Raw genomic sequence first — 9,882 nt, forward strand, 5'->3', positions numbered from 1 at the left:
GCCCCCCCCAAAACTGGGGAAGTTGTCTCAAAAAAATGAAAACCCCTAAAACCCCCCCCGTGGAGACTCTTTTTTTTTTTTTTTTTTTTATAAAAATGCCTGAGTCAAACAAACACACCCAGTGTACACCAAGCACAATCAGAACACATAATGTATTATATTGTCAGAGCATCAATTACATCCACAGCCTCATAGAATCCTGTACATATTTACTCTGTCCAGTGTGTAACATTTCATTTCAGATACTTTATAAGGCAAAGAAGAAACACAGACACGTAAAATGAAGTTAGATTTCAGCTTTATTTAGGTAATTTCCACATTACAACAAAACTCTTCTCTTCGAGAAGTGAACCAATTTTCAATACAATGGTCCAAAAGGGTTCAAAGCTTCATGGTGCTTCATATGACCATCACTACCCATCGCAAAGACACAAACAAACGAAATAGGCGATGGATTAACATTGGTGAGGGAGAACCGTTTCCAGAGTGACTCTGAAGTCACGTGTTTCCTGCTGGACAGGTAATTTAGCCTAACAACTAAAGTTAACTTAAATGCAAGTTTTTGTTTGATAGCTTTAGCTAGAACATGGTCGGTGCTGGTAACCCACTGCAGTCAGGTGAGCTGCCATTAGCTTTAGCTTGGTGAAGTCAGCCCTGCTTGTTTTCTGAGTGCGTAATTTGTCCTACATTTATGGTAATCGTTGTGAAACCGCAGCGAGGGCTGTTAACACGATGTACGACAGATTTGCTGAACACTGTAATCTTCAACCTCACCACTAGATGTCACTGAGTCTCACACTGTGACATTAAATCTGACCAAATCTTAACCATAGTGTTGGAAGCACATGATGTGCTGTTGATAGGGGTATAGTTCTAGTGGTAATATATTTTGTCATTTAATTAGGACTTGTACGGTGTGTGTGATGGCCAAAGCATAGGTTGTCTGTCTGTGTGTGGAGATTGGAGGTGGGCAGGTAATGGCGTCTTGTTACAGAGGTCTGCTGCAGTGAGTCAAGCAGCAGTCAGGCTGACCATCAATGTTGAGAGCCTCTTTACTGTTGCTCATTTCTCTAATCACGCTGGCGTTGTCCTTAGCTCACTGATTCTGCCTAATCAGGAGAGGGCGTTCTTTGCTTTTCATAAACTTTTTATATTGTATTACTGTTTCTCAGTTTTTTTGTCGGGGATTTTCATCTACTTTTTGACACAGCTCTGGGAAACCTCTGTAAGACTGTCAGTCCAGCTGTCATAGTTTCCCTTCACAGTCAGGAAATCTAATAAAAAGTATTCGGGAAAACTCGTTACCTCTTCCTGACCCTGGTGTTGATTCATTTTGAGGAAATTGTACTGTGGCTGAATGGTGATTAAGCAGATACAAAATACAAGATACAGAGGTTTGGATGGGACAACTTAACAAACAAATACAGAGCATATGATAAATGAGTCTTATGATTTGTGTCTTTTGTACAGAAAAGGTGGAGGATGAAAGAAGAAGAGGCCGGCAGAGCTGGGATAGCTTCAAACCCGCCCTGAATTCCTCTCCAAGCTGGCCGGGTTTCAGTGCTTTCAGCAAGATTCATCTGCAAATCCACACCATGTCACCTACACTGAGCATCTTGTGGTCCACGATAAAGACAAATGAAAGTAATATTTAAAAAAAAATCAACACAATCATGTGCATAATCATAACATTGGCACTATGCTCTCAGCTTGAGCTCATAACAGCGATATGAGATTGGAGTTTATTGCATTAATCATGTAAACGTTGCTCGTGTGATTAAAGCAGAACTGCTGTTTATTGCTTGTAATTGTGTTCGGGTCGGGCTACGCTCCCAGGAATACCACACGCAGCATTAATATTTGATGAACTGACTCTGGATCAGGCGTGAAGAGCCGGTTCCCCTCTTATGTTGATTTGGACCTGCAGTATCAGAGCTGACCTCAGAGCAGCCCTAGGTTCTCTCCACAACCCTTCACAGGAGCGCGTTCGAATAGCTGTGTTAAAATTGTTAGCTCACAGTATTCTTTTCATTTTTCCCTCTATTTTTATGAGCAAATCTAATATGGGGCATGAAAGCATGTCAGTGTGCTTGCTCAAGTGAGGGTGGGGGAAGTGAGAGGATGCAAAGTGCTGAGAAAGAACAAGAGAGGAAGAGATGGCATCCTTTGTTTTTCCTTATAAAAGCTCTTAAAAGCATCACTTTTATCATGTGATGGGCTTTAAAAGCAGAACGAGAGCTAGAGAGACAGAGGAGTGTTTGTCTTTGAGGGAGAAGACAGATCTACTCTTCAACTTCTTCTCATGACCTCATTTACCAAAACAGAGGCCGGCCTGAACATAAGCAACACTTTTTTTCGTTTCCTTTCTTGTTTCTCTTTCTCCCGTCTCTGGGTGTCTTTCCTGTTGACTCAAAGTGCAACACAAGCCTACTTTGCTGTGCTGGAAGTGCTGTTGGAGGGTCTGTAGAAGCCCCTGGTAGATCCTTGTAAATGTTTGGTGGATATAAACTTCAAAAGGTTTGGAAGGATCACTGCAGTGAAACATCTGAGCGTTTCTCTCGGGGCTTTCATGTGACGTCAGCTGTGGTCCATGCTGTGAGGGTGAAAAGCTTTGTGAAGACATTCGTGTGCTCAGCAAACACATGTAAAGGCTTAAGAAAAACTTCAGAATGTGACATCCTGGAAAATTTGGCAGCCCTTACGAAACCATGTTTGATGAATGAAGCTGGACAGTAACATGCTAGAGTTGTGTTGAGTCACTCATATGACTTAGTAACACACAACACATGTGACAAGTAAAAGTGAAAAGTGCTGTTTATGCACTTTGTCATCAGCAGGCGTGTTGGCAGTTTGGTGATGCGATTGTGCAGCATGTGTCCTTTTTCTTCTCTGACCCAGAGGATCCTAGCAACTTGATTTTGGATTTTGGACCCCCTCACGTCACGTGACTCCTCCCAGTTTGACCAGACCACTGTAGTAGACGTTCACTTTCTTTCCACATTATTCTCAGCGTGGTTCACATGTAATGCATTTAGTTTTAACACATGGATAAACTTTTAAATCAGCCAGGGATGTGTACATGTGAATTAAAGATGAATGGATGCTTTAAACACACTTTAAGCTGACTATATCACTACAAGTCTTCAGAACCTTCCTTCATGATCTTGTGAATTTGTTCATCACAGCGTGTGTTTGCAGTCTGAGCTGGAGAAAACACTGCACAAGGGTGGAAGGAGGGAAGGAAGGATGGAGGGGTGAAGGGGTGCAGGGTTGGAAGCAGCACAGAAGATTCCTCAACAATGAGAACCAGATCACTGTGTTCTTCCAGCATGTTTTCTTAAAACTTTCTCGCTAACACATTTGGATGACCTAAGCTGCATTCTGCTGTACTTTGGCAGTGATGACACAACACTAAAAAGGTTTCCTTCCCTCCCTGCTTTGCCTCATACGTCCATCCTTTTTTCCTTTTCCGTTTCTCAGCCCTGTAGCAGGGTGCACAGGGGTGAGTGTGTGTGGGATGGTGTTGCTGTGGGACTGACAGGGAAGCAGCGAGTTTCTCCGGCCTGTAAAACCAGCTCACGGTGGTCAGGAGTGGTGCCGAATGTTATGAAACAGTGTCTTGGCAGGCTGTTTTCTCTCCCATCCACTGCTTAGAAGCAAGAAGTCATAGTCTATAAACCACATCCAGAGATGATGACATCCCTGGCTCTTCCTGATGCTGTTAGCTTAGTGAGGAGTTTGTTTTTAGCTCCAGTGTACAGCCTCCCACTCCACTGCAAGCTTGCTGAAGGCTTGCTTTTTTGTCAAGTTTGGATGATTTGTCTGTTAGATCACCAGAACAACAGGACTAAACTGAAAGCCAAAAGGCACTTACATGTTTTCAAAAAGCAAAAAGGCAGGGCCTCACTTTGCCGGTAATGCTTTGGGCGTCACAACTGATCAGATCGAGTTGTACTACCGCTTTACCCTGGGCCAGCTGGCGTTGGCAGTCGGGACATGGTGTGTTTGGTGTTTCAACACTTCAGATGCTTTTCCTTTTCCTGATGCTAATCGCTGCGCCTTGTGCTCAGCTGGCCACAGCTCGTTCTGCAAAGTCGTTTTTGTCCTGTTTGCCTACGTTTTTTTTTTCTAAACTTATTATATTTTTCTACATTTATTTAGCTTTGACTGTTAAAGTTTTAGGAGTCCTCAGGGGTTCATTTGTCCAGTCCCTGACTTTCTGTACTTGTTCACATGCTTATTTATGACTGGAAAGACTTCACCATCTCTGTGTTGGTAGAAATAAACTTAAAGTGCGCAGGGTCTTTCACTGAGCTTAAAAACTGTGGAAAAAAAAATGTTTTCTCAATACAAGGTCCTTTTTTAATTTAAAATTTTATTTTATTTTATAATATTCTAATTTTAATAGATTTTTCTGTTGTTAATTTCACTTATTACTTGATAAATGTGAGTTTAAAAAATCATTTTTGAATATTTTTATATCCAAATGTTTATTCTCTTCCTGTAAAATATAAAAATATTGTTGATATGAGATTGAAGGCATTACATAAGCATGTCCAATCAAATTTGGAGTTAAAACCACTCATCATATAAAACTCAGCTGTTAGTTCAGACTTGTTGAAAGTGGATCCAAAGTCACAAACGGACCTGATGAGACCAGACCAGATATGTTTGATTGGCAGCTACCTGGTTACCAAAAACAGCTCAAGAGTCAGAAATATATCAGCTTACTGCTAGCAACATTAGCACTGTAGCTAAAGTGCTGCCATTTTGGTACAGCATCACCTGGAAGTCCAGAGTGTGCAGTGTGACTGTGGTTCAGTGGGTAGGCCAACAGTCCTCTGCAGCTCTTTGTCTCTCTGCAGCTCATTATCATGTTGTCATTTTTTCTAAATCGTTGTCGAGGATTCAAACCCCTTTAGAAACTAAACCATGGCCACATATTGTGTGTCACACAGAAATATGTCACGTTATTAAAGGTAAAGTCAGTTCCCATCCTTCCCTATTAATGCTAGTTACCTGTTAACACAAACACAGCTAGTAGGAAAATATTTTAACAGCTCTGGGGGATGTCACCAACCAGCAGCCTCTGCCATGACTTATGTAAGTTGCGAAAACGTTGCTAGCTGACAGAAACCACGTCTGACCCACGTGTTAACGATACGTACCATTTTTAAATTTGCCTATAAAACAAGACAAATGAAAACATTAGACTGCAGAACAAAATGATGAAATCAATGACCAAATTACTACGTTTTAATTAATAATCACGTGGTATTATCAGGGCTGAATTGATTGATTTGATGGCAAGGAAGAATCACCTCTGATAAAACTATACTGAGCATGTGAGCGCACTGACTTGACAGCTATTTCCACATTTGACTTAGACTTCACTAAGGCCTGCCATTACTTGAGAAGGAACCTGCTCTCTCCCCCTTTCTCTCACTCTCTCTTTTTGTATTTTTTGCGCTCACTCTCTCCTCCTCTGACACACACTGCACGGTTGCGTCAGACACCCATAAATATCACTCTGCTGCAGAATGATGTATGAGCCTTTGACTTGCCACTGTGCCATCTTGAACTACAGTAGAAGGAGCCTGATACACACTCACACACACATACACGTTCATCTCTGACCCTCCATCCCTTCCACAAAGAGCACACACACCAGGGTAGGCATGTTTCATCAAGCCAGCGAACAATGCACCGGCCTGCCCTTGCCCAGCCCCACGGCAGCCTGGGAGATGGAGTGTGCTAGCTTCTAGTGACCTCTGCAGCAGGAGCAAGCTGAGAACTACATCTGTGGGCCGACACCTCGGACTGGGGAAGTGTGTGGAGAAAGTAATAAGTGATACACACATACAGATATTATTATAGTGTATGTCTCCTGGCAGCCAGTGTAGAAGGAGCTATGTAAAAATATACTGGAAGCTGGACCAGTACACACACGGGGCAACCAGGCCCCAGAGGCGAGGGTCCACAGATGGGCTCAGAGGCTGTTTCCCTCTTGTCAGAGCTACAGGGCTTTGATTGGCTGCTGCTCTTTAGTACAAGTGACCACACCACCTGAGATGAACAGAGACTTCCCATCACATATTGTTTAGTGAAAGGATTTCATGATTGATTATGGTGTCGGATCACGATGGCACAGGGGGAAAACGTTTCCACAGCCACTGACATTTTGGAGTTTCTGTGGGATTTTGCTGCAATATGTATTATTTTATTCCCTTTCATAAGTGCTTTCTGTGCAGTCTCCATAGCATAATAAGAATGGGACTATACCAGAATATATGGGAGTGATATTAACCTTTTATTAACATGAGAAATGGTCCAGACACAGTGGTCGACCCCAGACAAGGCAAATATGAAATTGTTGAGTGTTTCTATTGTTCTGTTTTTCTGATTGACACTATTAGAGATGTCCTCTACCAGAATTCATTAAAATTCATTAGTAGTATAATACAGCTTTACATGAAAAATGTAAACCCTGCCAAATATATTATATTTTCTCTATACAGGTTTTTTGTGGCGTGAGCTTGAAATGCTCTGCTAAGCTTTGTGATTATGAGGCTATAACAATGGTAATGTTGGTCTCATGGTCAGTCTGCCACTTTTGTCCAGACTAAAATATCTAAAAAAAATAAAACAAAATAATCCACTATCGGCTATTCCCATTAGGGGTCGCCACAGCGAATCGTCACACTGACGGCTCGCATGGTGAAGTTTGGCACGTGTTTTACACCGGATGCCCTTCCTGACGCAACCCTGAATCAAACCCAGGCCACAGCTGCATCCTAGCCACTGGACCATCAAGTGGTCATTAAAATATTTAAAAACATTCATGAAAATTTGTACAAACATGCATTGTCCCCAGAAGATGAATCCTATGACTTTGGTGATCCCCTGACTTTTTTTGTAGCTTCACTATCAGGTCAAGCTTTTCATTTGTTCAGTAGCATAGCAACATGCTAAGCTAAGACATTATACCAGTTTCACATTAGAGTTTAAGATTTGTGAGCATGTTAGCATTGACTTTGTAAATGTAGGGAGATGGAATTTTTAAATAATTAAGAGGCAGGCTGGATGCAGTCGATAAATATCAATCAGGCTTTAAGACTCGTCATAGCACTGAATCGGCTCTATTGAAGGTCCATAATGACATCACTATGGCCCTAGATGCCAAGCGGCCCGTTGTTCTTGTTCTTTTAGATTTATTTGGAGCCTTTGACACAGTCGACCATGCAATTTTGCTCTCCCAGCTTGAACACCAGGTTGGCTTGAGAGGCACAGTTCTAAAATGGTTCACTTCCTACCTGACAAATAGGACCTTCTCTGTGATAATTGGCGATTTCTCCTCCACCATAGCTCCTCTCACCTCAGGCGCTCCCCAAGGCTCGATTTCGGCCCTGCTACTATTTTCTTTGTATATGTCTCCACTTGGTTTAGTCATATTAAGGCACAATGTTCATTTTCGTTTTTATGCCGATGACATTCAGATTTATGTGCCACTGACACTGGGCAACAATGGTGCACTTATCTTGCTGCAAAATTGTATATGACATAAAACTCTGGCTATCGCAGAATTTTCTGCACTTAAATAAGGACAAGATGGGATACATTGTGTTCAGCCCCGACTCCGCTGCTGTGGTACTTAGTTTAGGTGTCCTAGCATCTGCATGCACTGGCACTGTGAGGAACCTTGGAGTCATTTTGGACAGTGATTTTAATTTTGATAAGCAGATCAGATGCGTGGTTAAAACCAGTTTTTATCATTTGAGGCTCTTAATAAAGGTGAAGCCTTTTTTATCATATGCTGATTTAGAAAAAGCCATCCATGCCTTCATTACCTAGCGTCTTGACTATTGTAATGCCCTCTATGTTGGAATCTCTCAGTCTCTTCTGCGGAAGCTACAGCTGGTTCAAAATGCTGTGGCTCGACTGTTGTCAAATACTCCTAAGTTTGCCCACATCACCCCCGTGCTTCGCTCACTACATTGGCTGCCAATACAGTATAGAATTTCAAAATATTACTGTTTGTTTTTAAGGCCATAAATGGCCTTGCTCCGCCATACATATCGGATCTTGTCTCCGTCTATGTGCCACGCAGAACCCTGCGCTCCTCAGAACACCTGTCCCTGGTTGTTCCTCGGGCTAGGTACAAAAAATGGGGAGAACGCTCTTTTGTTTATTTTTGGGTTTTTAATACTTGGTAGTTTGTTTTGTATAGGTTTTTGTTTTAGTACTGTCTTGTATTAGTGTCCTTTTGTGAAGCACTTTGGGCTCCTGCCGAGTTGTAAAGTGCTATATAAATAAACTATTATTATTATTATTATTATTAAGAAATGAAGTACTAGCACAGGAAGCATTTTTTCTTATTAGGTAACCTTGGGTAAATCATTTTTTTTCTAGTGTGGAATCTAAAGAAGTGCGTTAGTTCTGTGTTGAGACTCCTGATGTGTTATAAATGGAAAATAGACTGTATTGACAGTGTGTTGCATTGGCCAAAGCGCTTTACAGGAGATGATACACCATTCACCCATTCACACCGATGATGACAGGCTGCCACACAACGGCGCTAGTCAAGCCACCGGGAGCAATTCGGGGTTCAGTCTCTTGCTCAGGGCCACTTAGGCATGCGGGGAGACTGGGAACCACCAACTTGCAGGTCAGGAGACAACTGCCCTACCTCGTGAGCCACAGCCACCCCGCATGGTGCAGGGACACACACAACATATGTTTTATATTTATATTTCTGCTGCCAGTGAGTGTCTTTGAGTACATAATCATACACAGTATATATAAAATAAGTCCACTCAGTTGCCAATTTATGAGGCACATCTAACTAAACTCAACGGATAATATTTGGGTTTTGATCATCTCTTGTAGAAAGGATTCAACCGTGTGGTCATTTTGGAGTTTACGCTTTGTATTGTTGTTAGGCTACACTGCTGTTTTTGATAGGCTCCCATCAGGAGTAGACTTCTGGATGTAAGTCTGAGGCTTCCCTATGTTTTGCAATGAAAACCCTGACATTTAAAAACATGGGCTATCTTGCTACAGCAGCTCTAGGCTCAAATACTGATATTGATGTCTGCCTCATGTCAAAATCTGGTTTAGACCCTGTGTGACTACTAATGTTATTTTATTCATGATACGAGCGAATCCGTGTGGTGCATAATGCTTTTTAAGCTATTCACGCAGTGGAAAGAGATGGAGAGGAAATTGGTGAACTGCATGAAACAGCAACACTGAGACAGAGAGGGTTAGAAAGAGTGGGAGTGAGAGACGGTGAAATGCAGAGGAGGCACTGAGAGAGATTAAATGTACTGGATTTATGCAGGAAGCAATGAAGCTACCTCTCTCTAATAGAGCACTAAAAAGGAAGTGAGAGTGAAGACACGTCCTGTTAAAATGTGCCCACCACTTTCAAACCCCTGCAAATGTAACACAACACAGAATGGAGAAAAGCAACACCATCCTGGAGATGAAGCAACTCTTTCAGTACAGTTTTTGGTTGTGTTTTGGTGATACTCCAAGACTGTCTAAGCATAGTTACTGCTAAAGCCAGATCTTTCTGAGTTTCTGGCTGTGACAGCTAGGGGAAGAAATGACAAGTCTGTTCTTTCAGTTCATCTGCTGAAGTCACAGCTTTTAATAGCACCTCAGTCTCGTACTTTTTACACTGTAAATTACTCAAAATATGCAAAAAAAGGACAAGAACTGCCCAAAGTGCCTATTCCGGTATTTTAAGGGATATTTAAGTCTATATGGAAACAGAATCATGAGCAGAATTAGAGCTAAAATTGTGCCGGATAAAAGAGGTCATGTATTAAAAGCAGTTGTTTCAGGAAGTTAACTGAAATGTTAGACTAACATCTCATA

The sequence above is a fragment of the Monopterus albus genome, unplaced genomic scaffold, assembly GCF_001952655.1.
Source record: "Monopterus albus unplaced genomic scaffold, M_albus_1.0 scaffold132.1, whole genome shotgun sequence".
In the NCBI taxonomy this organism is placed as follows: Eukaryota; Metazoa; Chordata; class Actinopteri; order Synbranchiformes; family Synbranchidae; genus Monopterus; species Monopterus albus.